At 41.4% G+C, this 20,000-nt stretch overlaps 1 protein-coding gene across 3 annotated transcripts in view; it reads left to right on the top strand.

The window, feature by feature from the left end:
• The window catches only part of LOC137624407 (uncharacterized), a 578,757-nt gene that overhangs the window by 515,207 nt on the left and 43,550 nt on the right, over positions 1–20,000 (top strand). The gene's annotated exons all lie outside the window — the stretch shown is intronic.

The following is a 20,000-nucleotide window of genomic DNA, read 5'->3' as shown; positions in this document are numbered from 1 at the left end:
AGGCGTGGTACAGGGGGTGGGAAGATAGGTGAAGGATCAGAAAAGGAGGCGTGGTACAGGGGGTGGGAAGATAGGTGAAGGATCAGAAAAGGAGGCGTGGTACAGGGGGTGGGAAGATAGGTGAAGGATCAGAAAAGGAGGCGTGGTACAGGGGGTGGGAAGATAGGTGAAGGATCAGAAAAGGAGGCGTGGTACAGGGGGTGGGAAGATAGGTGAAGGATCAGAAAAGGAGGCGTGGTACAGGGGGTGGGAAGATAGGTGAAGGATCAGAAAAGGAGGCGTGGTACAGGGGGTGGGAAGATAGGTGAAGGATCAGAAAAGGAGGCGTGGTACAGGGGGTGGGAAGATAGGTGAAGGATCAGAAAAGGAGGCGTGGTACAGGGGGTGGGAAGATAGGTGAAGGATCAGAAAAGGAGGCGTGGTACAGGGGGTGGGAAGATAGGTGAAGGATCAGAAAAGGAGGCGTGGTACAGGGGGTGGGAAGATAGGTGAAGGATCAGAAAAGGAGGCGTGGTACAGGGGGTGGGAAGATAGGTGAAGCATCAGAAAAGGAGGCGTGGTACAGGGGGTGGGAAGACAGGTGAAGCATCAGAAAAGGAGGCGTGGTACAGGGGGTGGGAAGACAGGTGAAGGATCAGAAAAGGAGGCGTGGTACAGGGGGTGGGAAGACAGGTGAAGGATCAGAAAAGGAGGCGTGGTACAGGGGGTGGGAAGACAGGTGAAGGATCAGAAAAGGAGGCGTGGTACAGGGGGTGGGAAGACAGGTGAAGGATCAGAAAAGGAGGCGTGGTACAGGGGGTGGGAAGATAGGTGAAGGATCAGAAAAGGAGGCGTGGTACAGGGGGTGGGAAGATAGGTGAAGGATCAGAAAAGGAGGCGTGGTACAGGGGTGGGAAGATAGGTGAAGGATCAGAAAAGGAGGCGTGGTACAGGGGTGGGAAGATAGGTGAAGGATCAGAAAAGGAGGCGTGGTACAGGGGTGGGAAGATAGGTGAAGGATCAGAAAAGGAGGCGTGGTACAGGGGTGGGAAGATAGGTGAAGGATCAGAAAAGGAGGCGTGGTACAGGGGGTGGGAAGATAGGTGAAGGATCAGAAAAGGAGGCGTGGTACAGGGGGTGGGAAGATAGGTGAAGGATCAGAAAAGGAGGCGTGGTACAGGGGGTGGGAAGATAGGTGAAGGATCAGAAAAGGAGGCGTGGTACAGGGGGTGGGAAGATAGGTGAAGGATCAGAAAAGGAGGCGTGGTACAGGGGGTGGGAAGATAGGTGAAGGATCAGAAAAGGAGGCGTGGTACAGGGGGTGGGAAGATAGGTGAAGGATCAGAAAAGGAGGCGTGGTACAGGGGGTGGGAAGATAGGTGAAGGATCAGAAAAGGAGGCGTGGTACAGGGGGTGGGAAGATAGGTGAAGGATCAGAAAAGGAGGCGTGGTACAGGGGGTGGGAAGATAGGTGAAGGATCAGAAAAGGAGGCGTGGTACGGGGGGTGGGAAGATAGGTGAAGGATCAGAAAAGGAGGCGTGGTACGGGGGGTGGGAAGATAGGTGAAGGATCAGAAAAGGAGGCGTGGTACGGGGGGTGGGAAGATAGGTGAAGGATCAGAAAAGGAGGCGTGGTACGGGGGGTGGGAAGATAGGTGAAGGATCAGAAAAGGAGGCGTGGTACGGGGGGTGGGAAGATAGGTGAAGGATCAGAAAAGGAGGCGTGGTACAGGGGGTGGGAAGATAGGTGAAGGATCAGAAAAGGAGGCGTGGTACAGGGGGTGGGAAGATAGGTGAAGGATCAGAAAAGGAGGCGTGGTACGGGGGGTGGGAAGATAGGTGAAGGATCAGAAAAGGAGGCGTGGTACGGGGGGTGGGAAGATAGGTGAAGGATCAGAAAAGGAGGCGTGGTACAGGGGGTGGGAAGATAGGTGAAGGATCAGAAAAGGAGGCGTGGTACAGGGGGTGGGAAGATAGGTGAAGGATCAGAAAAGGAGGCGTGGTACAGGGGGTGGGAAGATAGGTGAAGGATCAGAAAAGGAGGCGTGGTACAGGGGGTGGGAAGATAGGTGAAGGATCAGAAAAGGAGGCGTGGTACAGGGGGTGGGAAGATAGGTGAAGGATCAGAAAAGGAGGCGTGGTACAGGGGGTGGGAAGATAGGTGAAGGATCAGAAAAGGAGGCGTGGTACAGGGGGTGGGAAGATAGGTGAAGGATCAGAAAAGGAGGCGTGGTACAGGGGGTGGGAAGATAGGTGAAGGATCAGAAAAGGAGGCGTGGTACAGGGGGTGGGAAGATAGGTGAAGGATCAGAAAAGGAGGCGTGGTACAGGGGGTGGGAAGATAGGTGAAGGATCAGAAAAGGAGGCGTGGTACAGGGGGTGGGAAGATAGGTGAAGGATCAGAAAAGGAGGCGTGGTACAGGGGGTGGGAAGATAGGTGAAGGATCAGAAAAGGAGGCGTGGTACAGGGGGTGGGAAGATAGGTGAGGATCAGAAAAGGAGGCGTGGTACAGGGGGTGGGAAGATAGGTGGAGGATCAGAAAAGGAGGCGTGGTACAGGGGGTGGGAAGATAGGTGAAGGATCAGAAAAGGAGGCGTGGTACAGGGGGTGGGAAGATAGGTGAAGGATCAGAAAAGGAGGCGTGGTACAGGGGGTGGGAAGATAGGTGAAGGATCAGAAAAGGAGGCGTGGTACAGGGGGTGGGAAGATAGGTGAAGGATCAGAAAAGGAGGCGTGGTACAGGGGGTGGGAAGATAGGTGAAGGATCAGAAAAGGAGGCGTGGTACAGGGGGTGGGAAGATAGGTGAAGGATCAGAAAAGGAGGCGTGGTACAGGGGGTGGGAAGATAGGTGAAGGATCAGAAAAGGAGGCGTGGTACAGGGGGTGGGAAGATAGGTGAAGGATCAGAAAAGGAGGCGTGGTACAGGGGGTGGGAAGATAGGTGAAGGATCAGAAAAGGAGGCGTGGTACAGGGGGTGGGAAGATAGGTGAAGGATCAGAAAAGGAGGCGTGGTACAGGGGGTGGGAAGATAGGTGAAGGATCAGAAAAGGAGGCGTGGTACAGGGGGTGGGAAGATAGGTGAAGGATCAGAAAAGGAGGCGTGGTACAGGGGGTGGGAAGATAGGTGAAGGATCAGAAAAGGAGGCGTGGTACAGGGGGTGGGAAGATAGGTGAAGGATCAGAAAAGGAGGCGTGGTACAGGGGGTGGGAAGATAGGTGAAGGATCAGAAAAGGAGGCGTGGTACAGGGGGTGGGAAGATAGGTGAAGGATCAGAAAAGGAGGCGTGGTACAGGGGGTGGGAAGATAGGTGAAGGATCAGAAAAGGAGGCGTGGTACAGGGGGTGGGAAGATAGGTGAAGGATCAGAAAAGGAGGCGTGGTACAGGGGTGGGAAGATAGGTGAAGGATCAGAAAAGGAGGCGTGGTACAGGGGTGGGAAGATAGGTGAAGGATCAGAAAAGGAGGCGTGGTACAGGGGGTGGGAAGATAGGTGAAGGATCAGAAAAGGAGGCGTGGTACAGGGGGTGGGAAGATAGGTGAAGGATCAGAAAAGGAGGCGTGGTACAGGGGGTGGGAAGATAGGTGAAGGATCAGAAAAGGAGGCGTGGTACAGGGGGTGGGAAGATAGGTGAAGGATCAGAAAAGGAGGCGTGGTACAGGGGGTGGGAAGATAGGTGAAGGATCAGAAAAGGAGGCGTGGTACAGGGGGTGGGAAGATAGGTGAAGGATCAGAAAAGGAGGCGTGGTACAGGGGGTGGGAAGATAGGTGAAGGATCAGAAAAGGAGGCGTGGTACAGGGGGTGGGAAGATAGGTGAAGGATCAGAAAAGGAGGCGTGGTACAGGGGGTGGGAAGATAGGTGAAGGATCAGAAAAGGAGGCGTGGTACAGGGGGTGGGAAGATAGGTGAAGGATCAGAAAAGGAGGCGTGGTACAGGGGGTGGGAAGATAGGTGAAGGATCAGAAAAGGAGGCGTGGTACAGGGGTGGGAAGATAGGTGAAGGATCAGAAAAGGAGGCGTGGTACAGGGGTGGGAAGATAGGTGAAGGATCAGAAAAGGAGGCGTGGTACAGGGGTGGGAAGATAGGTGAAGGATCAGAAAAGGAGGCGTGGTACAGGGGTGGGAAGATAGGTGAAGGATCAGAAAAGGAGGCGTGGTACAGGGGTGGGAAGATAGGTGAAGGATCAGAAAAGGAGGCGTGGTACAGGGGGTGGGAAGATAGGTGAAGGATCAGAAAAGGAGGCGTGGTACAGGGGGTGGGAAGATAGGTGAAGGATCAGAAAAGGAGGCGTGGTACAGGGGGTGGGAAGATAGGTGAAGGATCAGAAAAGGAGGCGTGGTACAGGGGGTGGGAAGATAGGTGAAGGATCAGAAAAGGAGGCGTGGTACAGGGGGTGGGAAGATAGGTGAAGGATCAGAAAAGGAGGCGTGGTACAGGGGGTGGGAAGATAGGTGAAGGATCAGAAAAGGAGGCGTGGTACAGGGGGTGGGAAGATAGGTGAAGGATCAGAAAAGGAGGCGTGGTACAGGGGGTGGGAAGATAGGTGAAGGATCAGAAAAGGAGGCGTGGTACAGGGGGTGGGAAGATAGGTGAAGGATCAGAAAAGGAGGCGTGGTACAGGGGGTGGGAAGATAGGTGAAGGATCAGAAAAGGAGGCGTGGTACAGGGGGTGGGAAGATAGGTGAAGGATCAGAAAAGGAGGCGTGGTACAGGGGGTGGGAAGATAGGTGAAGGATCAGAAAAGGAGGCGTGGTACAGGGGGTGGGAAGATAGGTGAAGGATCAGAAAAGGAGGCGTGGTACAGGGGTGGGAAGATAGGTGAAGGATCAGAAAAGGAGGCGTGGTACAGGGGTGGGAAGATAGGTGAAGGATCAGAAAAGGAGGCGTGGTACAGGGGGCGGGAAGATAGGTGAAGGATCAGAAAAGGAGGCGTGGTACAGGGGGCGGGAAGATAGGTGAAGGATCAGAAAAGGAGGCGTGGTACAGGGGGCGGGAAGATAGGTGAAGGATCAGAAAAGGAGGCGTGGTACAGGGGGCGGGAAGATAGGTGAAGGATCAGAAAAGGAGGCGTGGTACAGGGGGCGGGAAGATAGGTGAAGGATCAGAAAAGGAGGGTGGTACAGGGGTGGGAAGATAGGTGAAGGATCAGAAAAGGAGGCGTGGTACAGGGGGCGGGAAGATAGGTGAAGGATCAGAAAAGGAGGGGTGGTACAGGGGTGGGAAGATAGGTGAAGGATCAGAAAAGGAGGCGTGGTACAGGGGGCGGGAAGATAGGTGAAGGATCAGAAAAGGAGGCGTGGTACAGGGGGCGGGAAGATAGGTGAAGGATCAGAAAAGGAGGCGTGGTACAGGGGGCGGGAAGATAGGTGAAGGATCAGAAAAGGAGGCGTGGTACAGGGGGTGGGAAGATATGTGAAGGATCAGAAAAAGAGGCGTGGTACAGGTCAGAAAAGAAGGCGTGGTACAGGGGGTGGGAAGATAGGTGAAGGATAGGGATAAATAGAATTCAAAAAGCCATTTCTTTCGTATTCGGAGAATACATCCAGACTCGGCTCTATGCATTAAAGGTCAACGGATCCTTTGTGTAAGTGAAGCTAAATTTTTAGGCTTGATATTTGATTGTAGGCTTACATAGGTTTCTCGCTTAAAAGCATTAAAAGCTATGTCTTGAGGCTCAGAATCTTTTAAAAGTTTTGTCCCATGCATCATTGGGGACAGACCGCTAAACAATCTAAAAATTATATAAGGAACTGATTTTTTAGAAAATTAGTTCTGGGTGTGAAATGTACTCCTCGGGCGATCGAAGAAAGAAGGGTGTTTATGTAGCACTTTTTGTAACATTTTTTTAATGGATTTGAGCAGTTCTGAATAGTGGGCTAGGGAAAACGGAAGGTGAGACTGATTAATAAATGGGGAAAAGACAGTATGGAATATTAAAAAAAATGGCAAAATCTTTAATGAGCAAAGATTTAAGAAGGATGCAAGGAAGGTGAATAAAGTTTTAAGAAAGATTCAACACATGAATACGTTGTGGTAGCCTATTGGAAACGTCTCTGCCGGGCGATCTGCTGGACTGGGATTCGAGACCCGCTCAAGCTCGATAGTTTTTCGTTGTATCTGCACACTCACCATCCTTGTGAGCTTAGAAAGGGTATTTGAGGGAGCCTATAGGTCTACAGTACACGCTGAGTCATCAACAGCCATTACCAGGCACTCCCTGATCCTAAGTTGGGTGCAGAAGGGGCTTGATCATATGTATATATGGTAAGTCTCTAGGGCATTGTCATTGTCCCTTTGCCTCTGCCGTATATGAGCGACCTTTAAACAAAGTACTTGTATTAGGGAAGTTTCAAAAGACGGGAGCAATTATTAGTTATTAGATTGCATTCATGAAGTTGGTCAACACAACATGGTTTTGGGACCTGTAAGGCCATTCAGCACCCAAGAACAACTGGGGAATCCCCGCTGCTGTTCTAAGAAGTATAAGTTAGATAAAGGAGGAAAGGTAGGGAACGTAGGTAAAGTAGAAGTATATTTAGAAAGTGTCTGTAGTGCAACGCTTCCCCGTCACCCACATGGAATAGGCTGATCATCTGGATCAGCATATTTTGATATTTGTGAAGGTTTTCAGGGAGCCTCCCACCATGATGACTTTCAAAAGATCTTTGTAAGTGTGGCTGTGTACAGATTGGCCCCAGCATTGGTTTGTTAATTTCATAGGGAAAGACAGAGCTGCCATGAATTCCATCATCCCTTTATGCGGGAAACTGTGATGAAAGGAGCCTTGGAAAGTGGTCACTTTCTTCAGGAACGCGCCAGTTAGCTCTTCGGCTAGCAATCCCAAACTATGACAAAAGGCAGCCAAATTATTGATGGCAGATTCTGGAATATTGATTTCATCTCTTTGTAATGATTTGAATGATTCACAACATAGTTTTTCTATGACACTCCTAGTGTGAATCTTTAAAAAAGTTGGTGGCAAGTGAGCTGTGAGCAGGTTCCTCTCCCCCCACCCCCTTTCACCCTATTCCGCAATTGATTATAAGGGAAGGTTCATTAGATGGAAAGGAGAAAAATACAGTTTTAGGAAAGTTCAAAGAAACGCACAAATATATCTAAATTGCTTTCGTAGTGTTTCTTCCGTTGTATAATACAGCCGTTTTTCTTTCACTTTTCTCAGGTCAAAATGGCATCCTTTGAAGGAACCGAAAAAAATAGAAAGGGTCTGGTTTTTATTTTTTTCGGGGGTTGGGGGGGGGGGCTGTTGGTTGTTTTGAAGGAGAGAACAAGGGAGCACGAAGCAGGGCAAAAGGTTTTACGTATTATTCGAACCCTTAAAACGAGGGATTACGCCCCCCCCCCCCATCCCCTGTCAACCTGATGGTGGGATTTGTATGTGTAAGTAATTTCCTCAGCCAACGAAAAGTAATCATTTCTCATTTTGTCTTGCGAAATCAGTGGGAAAATTGATAGAAATTGAGCCGAGAAAAATAGGGGATAGAAACAGAAGTGTTACACGAAAGGAAGGATGGAAAGAAACAATGGAAGCGGAGAAAAGAAGGATGATGGGAAACAATGGAAGCTGAGGAAAGGGGGTAAAAGATGTGATAAGAAAGAAGATCAGAATTTCACTCAGAAAGACGATACAGGTGGTAAATATGGAAAAAATTGAATCGAAAGGGAAGAGCAAAATAGACGTCGATGACCATACTGTAGTTGTTGCGATGCCAGTTTACATAAATTAGGTCTGTGTCTTCTTACAATTGCACAAAAAATTGACTTATTGAGAAAGTCTTTTAGGATTTTCGGTGATCCATCTTTTCTGAAGAAGTGTTTTAATTCTTTCATTCTACCTTGTTTCGAGTATTGTTCTCCTGTCTGGTGTTCACCTGCTGATTCTCATCTTAATTTGTTGGACAGAAACTTAAGGTCTATTAAATTTCTTATTCCTGATCTACAGTAGATATGAATCTTTGGCACGGTCGTTCAATTAGTTCATTATGCATGCTGCATAAGATTTTTCATAACTCAATTCTATCCTGTTCGTATTACTAGGCAGGCAGTTAATTCTAATAGCCAGGCTCAATACTACACAGTATTCTAGAAGTTTTATTCCAGCTGTTACCAAGTTGTGGAATGATCATCCTAATCGGGTAGTTAAATCAGTAGAACTTCAACAGTTCAAAGTTGGAGCAAATGTTTTTATGTTGACCAGGCTGACATGAGTCTTTTTATACAGTAGTTTATATATGACATATCTGTTTTTGACGTTGTTAATAGTTTATGTAGGACATATCTGTTTTAACGTTGTGACTGTTTTAGAATGATTTATTGTTAACTTGTTCTTATCGTTTATTTATTTCCTTATTTCCTTTCCTCCGTATTGAAGCCCTTGGGCTTATAGCATCTTGCTTTTCCAACTAGAGCTGTAGCTTGGCTAGTAATAATAATAATAACTGGGGAAAATGGCGATAGAAGGAAACAAATAGAACTACGAGAAAGACCGAAGAAGATTGATAGATGGGTTAGTAAAAGAGAGAATAGAATAGAGTGCTGAGATACACAGATAGGGCAAACTGAAGCATCAAGTTATTTATGAAATAATAAAGAGGATATGAATGAAGCGATAAAAGGAAAATATGATTGATAGATATTAGAACGAAGGGAATAACTATTAAAAAATAAAAGGGGACATTAGCTGGGTAACGCATTTATAACAGAAATAAGAAATACGAAGGGAGTTTGGGAAATTAATAACAGTATTAATAACTTGAGTCTTAAGAAAGTAGATTACTTGATTAAGTGAGAGTAGAAAGAGTGCATGTAAGAGAACTAAAAAGGAATGGGAGGGTAATGTGAGAGTTAGTGATAAAAGAGGAGGGAGGTGAATGGGTTATGCAAAAGGAATTAAGGTGACCGAGAAAATTCGAAAACGAAAGAAGGAATAGAGACACGAGTACGGAGAACGAAAGGGACAAAGAAGAAGATGAGGAGGAGGAGGAGGAGGAATTTCCTCTTACTCCAGAACTTTCAGTTAAGAGACGGACTGAAATCGGCTTATTGGCATCATACTCTTGTAATGATGTAACGAAAGTTGCATAAGAAAAAACTTTTACTTGCTTTTTTTTACTTTCCCTTTTTTTTATTTTTCCTGTTTACTTTCCTTTTTTTTATTTTTCCCTTGTTTAATTTTTCCTTTTTTTTTAATTGTTCCCTTTTTTTATTTTTCCCTTTATTAATTTTCCCCTTTTTGTTTTGCCTTTGATTAATTTTCCTTTTTATTTTCCCTTTTTTTATTATTCTTATGTTAATTTTTCCTTTATTTTTAATTTTTATATTTTTCCTTTATATTTTCATTTTTTAATTTTTCTTTCTATTTTCCCTTTTTATTATTCTTATGTTAATTTTTCCTTTATTTTTTTATTTTTTATATATTTCCTTTATATTTTCCTTTTTTAATTTTTCCTTTTTTCCCCCTTATTATAAAGGAGGTGAAATTATATGTGAGGGGGTCTTGCTGTTGTTTTTAGATAGATCACTGATAAATTCATTAGATAGTGTATTATAAGTGTTAATATAATTATGCTGTTTATATATATCAACAAACAATAAATCCTGCCATTTCTTGTCCACTGCAAGACAAAGGCCTCGGACATGTCCTAGAGTCATGTCGGGTTTAACTATTTTCATTACCACGCTGGTCAGTATGGGTTGGTGATGGTGGGAGACATTAGTCTAATGGCTCACAGCGAACTAACGTAGTATGGGTGGCCTTGGCGAATACAGCTTTGCTGATTATGGCGATACACTAACCTTTTCACCATGTTAAGGTATCCCCGTTCAGAAATGGATATATATATATATATATATATATATATATATATATATATATATATATATATATATATATATATATATATATATATATATATATATATATAAATTTCTACCTCATACTTGGGATCGAACGCTAGCCCCTTCTAGTGAAAGGCCAGGTCGAAACCAACCATGCCACGAGAGGCCATAAAATGAAATTGGAACCTGACGCTACCTACCTGTCCGAGGATTTACCTGGTGAGACATCAGTCTCTTACCAGCGAGTTTTACCCGATTTCCCCGGCCCACCACGTGACACAATTGGTAGTAATTCATTCAAATTACCCCTAAAGAGTCAATATGGATAAATATCAACACCACATCGTGTTCAAATAGAAATAAATTTCTACCTCATACTTGGGATCGAACGCTAGCCCCTTCTAATGAAAGGCCAGGTCGAAACCAACCATGCCACGAGAGGCCATAAAAGGAAATCGGAACCTGACGCTACCTAGCTGTCCGAGGATTTACCTGGCGATACATCAGTCTCTTACCAGCGAGTTTTACCCGATTTCCCCGGCCCACCACGTGACACAATTGGTAGTAATTCATTCAAATTACCCCTAATGAGTCAATATGGATAAATATCAACACAACATCGTGTTCAAATAGAAATAAATTTCTACCTCATACTTGGGATCGAACGCTAGCCCCTTCTAATGAAAGGCCAGGTCTAAACCAACCATGCCACGAGAGGCCATAAAAGGAAATCGGAACCTGACGCTACCTACCTGTCCGAAGATTTACCTGGCGATACATCAGTCTCTTACCAGCGAGTTTTACCCGATTTCCCTGGCCCACCACGTGACACAATTGGTAGTAATTCATTCAAATTACCCCTAATGAGTCAATATGGATAAATATCAACACAACATTGTGTTCAAATAGAAATAAATTTCTACCTCATACTTGGGATCGAACGCTAGCCCCTTCTAATGAAAGGCCAGGTCGAAACCAACCATGCCACGAGAGGCCATAAAAGGAAATCGGAACCTGAGGCTACCTAGCTGTCCGAGGATTTACCTGGCGATACATCAGTCTCTTACTAGCGAGTTTTACCCGATTTCCCCGGCCCACCACGTGACACAATTGGTAGTAATTCATTCAAATTACCCCTAATGAGTCAATATGGATAAATATCAACACAACATCGTGTTCAAATAGAAATAAATTTCTACCTCATACTTGGGATCGAACGCTAGGCCCTTCTAATGAAAGGCCAGGTCGAAACCAACCATGCCACGAGAGGCCATAAAAGGAAATCGGAACCTGACGCTACCTACCTGTCCGAGGATTTACCTGGCGAGACATCAGTCTCTTACCAGCGAGTTTTACCCGATTTCCCCGGCCCACCACGTGACACAATTGGTAGTAATTCATTCAAGTTACCCCTAATGAGTCAATATGGATAAATATCAACACAACATCGTGTTCAAATAGAAATAAATTTCTACCTCGTACTTGGGATCGAACGCTAGCCCCTTCTAATGAAAGGCCAGGTCGAAACCAAGCATGCCACGAGAGGCCATAAAAGGAAATCGGAACCTGACGCTACCTAGCTGTCCGAGGATTTACCTGGCGAGACATCAGTCTCTTACCAGCGGGTAAAACTCGCTGGTAAGAGACTGATGTGCCACACTCTCGAGCCAGAGAACTTTGTAATACCTGTGTAGTGCATAACCATATCTTCCTCAGTCAAATCTTGGATCAACATCCACCTCTTGAGAAAGTCCTAAAACATCACCATTTCTCGAATACCTCCCGAGACTTGAATCGGAGGTAATCAGCTTGAGTGACGCAGTCGACGGGCATTGGTTACTATCAACAAACCCGTGTTGTGGTCGATAAGCAAGTCTAGAAGAAGAGATCCGATTACGGCCGGGGGAAAGCGGCTAAATAGTTATTAGTTCTTGACTCTCAGTCGTTGGCCATAACAAGATTGAACGCAAAAGACCTGACATTTTGATCTTGGGTACACAAGATAGTCTGTATTTCTTTTGCTATTATTTAAGGTGGTTTCGTGAAGGGAGGATGTTTTCTTTACTTAATAATATTTGGTGAATCTGCGTGATATGATATTCAAGTTTTATAGGATTTTTTAATTTCTGGTTTTTTGCAGTTCATTTTAAGCGATGTTTCGATTTTTACGGTATTTTTGTTTTCGAGCCTTTTCTTGAGGTAGTTTTGTTGTTAGTTTTTTTTTTGTTATGTCCATTCTGCGGTATTTTTTTTTAAGCCTTTTTTTCGCTATTTTGGTTTTACGGTATTTTTCGCGCCATTTTTTTCCCGTTAAAGGGCGTAACGTAAAAAAGAAATAAAAGGTATTTCCTTCCGTAAGATAGGTAATCTTTCCGGAAAGCACTCCGTGTCCCGCACCTCTTACTCAGCAAATAATTGCCGTCTTTCTCCATACAACGGAATGGGATGAAGGAATATAAATATACAAGCACAATTGCTTTTGGAAGAAAGGGGCGCGGGGGGAGGGGATGAGGAACCGCGCAGCGCCCTCCTCACTTTGGGACACGGTACTCTCCCGAAGAATTTGCTGCCGCTTCTGCTGACGGAGTAGGGAAGCCATCAACAAGATGGTCGTCAGCAAATGTTTAAATGGGAATCGTTGAGGGGAAGAGAGAGAGAGCGAGAGACTGAGAGAGGAAATCGAAGACGTCCCGAAGAAGATCATCCCTATTACGCTGCGAGATAGGATTGTTAAGGCAGTGATTGGCTGGTAATAGGGATTGGGAAAACGATATTTGCTGGATCATTGAGGAGGAGCAATTGCCTTTTATATGTTTGGAGAGAGAGAGAGAGAGAGAGAGAGAGAGAGAGAGAGAGAGAGAGAGAGAGAGAGAGAGAGAGAGAGAGAGAGAGTTAAATAGTATGGAATTGATCTTTTCCCGTTCCTTACCTCTGATGATTTTGTGTAATTTTCAGAGAGAGAGAGAGAGAGAGAGAGAGAGAGAGAATTAAATAGTATGGATTTAATCTTTTCCCGTTCCTTACCTCTGATGATTTTGTGTAATTTTCAGAGAGAGAGAGAGAGAGAGAGAGAGAGAGAGAATTAAATAGTATGGATTTAATCTTTTCCCGTTCCTTACCTCTGATGATTTTATGTAATTTTCAGAGAGAGAGAGAGAGAGAATTAAATAGTATGGATTTAATCTTTTCCTGTTCCTTACCTCTGATGATTTTTTGTAATTTTCACAGAGAGAGAGAGAGAGAGAGAGAGAGAGAGAGAGAGAGAGAGAGAGAGAGAGAGAGAGAGAGAGAGAGAGAGAGAGAGAATTAAATAATATGGATTTAATCTTTTCCCGTTCATTACCTCTGATGATTTAATGTAATTTTCTGAGAGAGAGAGAGAGAGAGAGAGAGAGAGAGAGAGAGAGAGAGAGAGAGAGAGAGAGAGAGAGAGAGAGATTAAATAGTATGGATTTAATCTTTTCCAGTTCCTTAACCCTGATGATTTTATGTAATTTTCTGAGAGAGAGAGAGAGAGAGAGAGAGAGAGAGAGAGAGAGAGAGAGAGAGAGAGAGAGAGAGAGAGATTTATAGTAAGGATTTAATCTTTTTACTATTGCCCTTTTGAATTTTATGTATAAATTTTGTATGTTTGCACCAAGTGTAACTATTTATTCATAAATATTTTATAAAGACGAGTCTATTTATGTTCCAATTTCTGTAACTATTTTTTCTTAAATGTTTTATAAAGACGAGTATATTTAAGATCCAATTTCAGTATTTATTTCTTCATAGATATTTTTTAAAGACGAGTCTATGTTCCAATTTCAGTATTTATTTCTTCATAAATATTTTATAAAGACGAGTCTATTTATGTTCCAATTTCTGTAACTATTTTTTCTTATATATTTTATAAAGTTGAGTATATTTAAGATCCAATTTCAGTATTTATTTCTTCATAGATATTTTATAAAGACGAGTCTATGTTCCAATTTCAGTATTCATTTCTTCATAAATATTTTATAAAGACGAGTTTATTTATGTTCCAATTTCAGTATTTATTTCTTCTTAAATATTTTATAAAGACGAGTCTATTTATGTTCCAATTTCTGTAACTATTTCTTCTTAAATATTTTATAAAGACGAGTATATTTAAGATCCAATTTCAGTATTTATTTCTTCATAAATGTTTTATAAAGACGAGTCTTTTTATGTTCCAATTTCTATAACTATTTCTTCTTAAATATTTTATAAAGGCGACTATATTTAAGATCCAATTTGAGTATTTATTTCTTCATAAATATTTTATAAAGACGAGTCTATTCATGTTCCAATTTCTGTAACTATTCCTTTTCAAATATTTTATAAAGACGAGTATATTTAAGATCCAATTTCAGTATTTATTTCTTCATAAATATTTTATAAAGACGAGTCTATGTTCCAATTTCTGTAACTATTTCTTCTTAAATATTTTATAAAGACGAGTATATTTAAGATCCAATTTCAGTATTTATTTCTTCTTAGATATTTTATAAAGACGCGTCTATTTATGTTCCAATTTCTGTAACTATTTCTTGATAAATATTTTATAAAGATTAGTATATTTAAGATCCAATTTCAGTATTTATTTCTTCATAAATATTTTATAAAGGCGAGTCTATTTAAGATTCAATATCAGTATTTATCTCTTCATAAATATTTTATAAAGACGAGCCTATTTATGTTCCAATTTCACCATCCTGGACGGTCTGGTAATTAACCTGTCTGTCCAGACTTCTTGATAACTGCCTTTCTTAATGGTTATAATTTTTCAATTTCTATGTAATTGAAGACAAAGACTTCATAGATATAACTTTTGGTGGATGTGGTTTCAAGGTCTCTTGTGATGGGGTTAGAGTTAGCTTGTCTAAGGGTCAAGGTCGTGATGATATCTGCGGTGTAAAGGTCAAATAGTTTGGAACTTGATGAGGTGAAGAATCTACCTTATATAGTAGAGAGCAAGCATTTGGTTTTATATATATATATATATATATATATATATATATATATATATATATATATAGATATAGATATAAAACCTGCTCCAACTATATATACCACGTATATTCACCTGCTCCAACTGCTTTGTATTGGAGGAGCAATATATATAGTATTATAGTATTATATATATATATATATATATATATATATATATATATATATATATATATATATATATATTTATTTATTTATATATATATGTATATATATATATATATATATATATATGTGTGTGTGTGTGTGTGTATGTGTATGTGTGTGAATTACGGAAAAAGCAAATAAACCGCAAATCAAAATTCCACCCAATGTATTGCCACCACTTCTCGGTTATGCATCACCCATTAAATCAAACTTTACCTCCACGTTTATTGATTTATAGATGAGTATTTCCGCGTATTCATAAGCTTGGCCCGAGTCGCTCGCCTGTAGAGCAAATCCTTCTTTAATTGCTTCGATACATCGATGGTGAATGCCTCGTTAAGTTTATCGCCCCTGCGCATCATATATGTACATCTGGAGACATGCTCTAATGGGCTTCGACGATCTTGTGGGAATTGGTAGCAAGGAAGCTTTATGCGTCCAATTTCAACTGGATTTTCATGATAACGAGCACTTCATACTTGCGATGAACGTGTAATGGTTTAGGTTTCACGTATCAAACTATATAGATTTTTTTTCTATTTTTTACAGCGACTATCTATTTTCGCCAACGAAGTTGGAAGGAGGTTATGTTTTACCCCTGTTTGTGTGTGTTTTTTTATTTTTTTATTTTTATTTTATTTTATTTTTTTTTTTTTTTTGAACAGCTTCCTGGTCACAACGTGTAACAGTTTAGGTTTCACATGAACTATATATATTTTTTTATATTGTTTACAGCGACTAATCATTTTTACCAACGAAGTTGGAAGGAGGTTATGTTTTACACCCTATTTGTGTGTTTGTTTGTTTTTGAACAGCTTCCTGGTGCACATATTAACTATATAGATTTTTTTTTTGTTAGTGACAGCGACTATTTATTTTCACCAACGAAGTTCACAACGAAGTAGGAAGGAGGTTATGTTTTACCCCCTGTTTTTGTGCGTGTGTGTTTGTTTGGTTGTGAACAGCTTCCTGGTCACAACGTGTAACAGTTTAGGTTTCACATATCAACTATATAGATTTTTTTTTATTATTTACAACGACTATTTGTTTTCACCAACGAAGTTGGAAGGAGGTTATGTTTTACCCCCTGTTTGTGTGTTTGTTTGTTTGTTAACAGCTTCCTGGTCATAATTTTAATCGTAGAGTAATGAAACTTGCAGGGATTAACTGTTATGTATAAAGATGGATATTGTTAAATTTCGGAAGATCAAGGTCATAATCACGGTAAAGCAAAATGTTTTACCCCCTGTTTGTGTGCGTGTGTGTTTGTTTGTTTGTGAACATTTTGGTCACAATTTTAATCTTAGAGTAATGAAATTTGCAGGGATTAACTGTTATGTTAAAAGATGGAAATTGTTAAATTTTGGAAGGTCAAGGTCAAATGTCATAATCACGGTCAAGCAAAATGTCCAGTTCATGTATTCAAGCCATAAGTTTGGACATCGTCGTCACACAGACTTCAAACTTGGTTCTTTTTTGAGTGCATGAAAATCAACGCCAATTAATACATGTTAAGGTCAAAGGTCAAGGTCGAGAAATAAGCTGTGTCAGCGCAAGTCTGCGTTCTACTGCATGCCCCCCCCCCCCCTCTCTCTCTCTCTCTCTCTCTCTCTCTCTCTCTCTCTCTCTCTCTCTCTCTCTCTCTCTCTTCTTTGACAGCCAATATATATTGACGTGTTAAAACCTTTTACATAATTTCACGTAATACGAGATTTAACATGTAGACTTGCATTAAGAATTTATAAAAGCGAGGCAATATAAAAAGTGAAGGTGAACTGATGTGATTTACAAGAATAAACTTATTTATTTTCGTTTATTTCCCCTAATTCCGATATAAGGAATTATTATCTACTCCATTCTAACTTCGTTTTTTTTCGCAGTAAAAACTTTGATTTTAATTCATTGATGCCAAAGCTTATACTGGAACATGTGTGTTGGTGAATTTTAATGTAAGTTCTCTTCTAATTTTGATTTGAGAAATTTAATGCTGTTTTACCTTGAAGTTTCATCTTTTTGACTTAAAATTCTGCCCTCAATGCAATCTGACAATCTAAATTCCTTTTCAATTTAGATTTAAAATTATGCTGCTTAAAATTTTTGTCTCTGTTGTAATTTGAAACATTTCAGCTTTGTTACGACGCCATGGAATGATTCACAGTTTTTTTCACCTTGAATTTTCGTCTTCGTTGCATTCTGCCCCAAATGAAATCTGACAATCTAAATTCATTTTCAATATTGATTTTACATTGTGCTGCTTAAAATTTTTGCCTGTTGTATTTTGAAACATTTCAGCTTTGTTACGACGCCATGGACTGATTCATAGTCTTTTTCACCTTGAATTTTCGTCTTCGTAGACTTAAAAATCTGCCCTCAATGTAATATGACAATTTAAATTCATTTCCAATATTGATTCGAAATTATGCTGCTTAAAATTTTTATCTCTGTTGTATTTTGAAACATTTCAGCTTTGTTACGACGCCCTGGACTGAATTCATAGATTTAATGTGAATTTGAATGGAACTTACTTTTACTTTGAATAGAGTTTTTCGTATGAATTATATTCACATTTTAATTTACATTGAAAATGAATCTCTTCTGAATCTGAATCTGGGATTGACCTTCTAATTATGTATCTTTCATAGATGTTGGTTATGAATGAATGAATTTTGTTACAAACTTTTAATTTATTTTTAATTGATACTGATTTTTTGTGGCGATATTACATATCGGTTAATCCGAACTTGACATTTAGGTCTCATCAGAATTTCGATTTAATCTCAGCGCGCTCTTTGTATATACGGTGAAGCTCTCTCTCTCTCTCTCTCTCTCTCTCTCTCTCTCTCTCTCTCTCTCTCTCTCTCTCTAGGAGCCCTTTATTACATTCTCTAGAAACCGTCATTACATATTGTGACTCGTGATAATTTATTCATTAGGACTGTTATAATAGATAGGAAGAATGTATGGAGTCTGAGATGAGGAAACCCCCCTTCTCTCTCTCTCTCTCTCTCTCTCTCTCTCTCTCTCTCTCTCTCTCTCTCTCTCTCTCTCTCTCAAGACACACGAAGATAGGTTAGATAATTTCTTTTACAGTTTTGTCCTCTTTTAGGATAAATTCTGATTATCCTTAATGTATGGATACATTCATTAATAAACGCATCGTTTAAAGGGTGCTCATGAATGGCAGGGACAAGGGACAGTGACATTACACTACCATGCAGGACAATACCCTATAGACACCATATATACTATATGATCAGCGCCCTAGCCCCATCTCCACCCAAGCTAGGACCAAGGAAGGCCAGGCAATAGCTGCTGATGACTCAGCAGATAGACCTATAGGCTCCCCAAAACCCCCATCCTTAGCTCACAGGGTTGGTGAGGTTGCAGCGAACAAAGGAGCTAACGAGTTTGAACGTTACTCGAACCCCAGTCTGGCGTTCACCAGTCAGGGACGGTACGACACCGGCCATCACAGGCCTACAATAAAGCATTTCTTTCCTTGACTAAATAGGAACCAATAAAACAAACTGGTCTTTGGAAAGGACATACACTGGAACCTTGGCATACGAATGCCCTAACATAAGATTTTTTGAGATACAACAGAAAATTTTAGAAAATGTATGCTTTGATATACAACGAAATATTTGAGATACAATTTTGCGATGAGTGATAGTTATATAGGCAACCGATAGATGGCGTTCGGTCTGTTTGTGTAGTTCGTTGTAATTGTGCCTATTTTTGGTGTTATTTTGTCTATTTTATTATTTACCATGGGTCCCAGAGCTAAAGACAAAGCAGGTGATAAGAAAAGAACGAGAAAATTATCTCGATAGTTGTAAAGGCGACCGATAGATGGTGTTCGTTCTGTTTGTTTGTTGGTGCTGCATCGTTAACATATCATTGTGTTCGTTGTATTTGTGCCTATTTTTCGTGTCATGTTGTCTATTTTATCATTATTTTGTCTATTTTATTATTAACAAACCAGGTGATAAAATAAAATAAAAGAAAATTATCTCGATAGTTGTAAAGGCGACCGATAGATGGCGTTCGGTCTGTTTATTTGTTGGTGCTGCAACGTTTACACGTCGTTGTGTTTGTTGTACTTTGTGCCTATTTTTCGGGTTATTTTGTGTATCTTATTATTAACCATGGGTCCCAAGGTTAAAGACAAAGCAAGGGAAAACAAAAAACCCAAGAAAATTATCTCGCTGGCAGCAAAACGTGAAATTATAGAAAAGCATGAATGTGGTGTTCGTATCGTCGATTTGGCAAACGAGTATGGTCGAAATCCTATTACAATATCCACGATAATCAAGCAGAAGGAAGCTATAAAGAAGCAGCAACCTTCCAAAGGCATCACCATTATTTCTAAACTACGAACTGATGTGCATGATGAGATGGAACGGCTACTTTTACTATGGATTAAGGAGATGGAATTGGCTGGCGACTCGGTTTCGGGAGCGATCTTAAGCAAAATGCTGCCGAGACGGAGGGAGAATCGTCTCAAGGTGGTGAGGAGTTCAAAGCCAGTCGTGGATGGTTTGACAATTTTAAGAAACGAACTAGCGTTCATTCCATCTGCATCGAGTGCAGATGTCAAGGCAGCTGAAAACTTCATTATGGTGTTTGAAAGACTCATTCGTGAAGAAGGATACCTACCGCAACAAGTGTTTAATTGCGATGAAACAGGCTTATTCTGGAAAAAAATGCCTAGATGTACGTATATCACGGCAGAGGAAAAAGTCTACCTGGCCATAAGCCTATGAAAGATAGGCTCACGCTTGCCCTTTGCGCTAACGCTAGTGGTGACTTCAAAGTGAAACCGTTATTAGTGTATCACTCGGAAAACCCAAGGGCCTTCAAAGCTCACAGAGTGTTAAAAGAAAAATTACAAGTTCTATGGCGTGCAAATAGTAAAGCATGGGTGACCCGTCAGTTTTTTACTGAGTGGATGAACTTAATTTTTGGCCCGATAATGGTCTGCCACTTAAGTGTGTCCTTCTG

The sequence above is a fragment of the Palaemon carinicauda genome, chromosome 31 (assembly GCF_036898095.1).
Source record: "Palaemon carinicauda isolate YSFRI2023 chromosome 31, ASM3689809v2, whole genome shotgun sequence".
Lineage (NCBI taxonomy): Eukaryota > Metazoa > Arthropoda > Malacostraca > Decapoda > Palaemonidae > Palaemon > Palaemon carinicauda.
The sequence above is the reverse complement of the archived record's forward strand: the minus strand, read 5'-3'. Positions and strand labels throughout refer to the sequence as shown.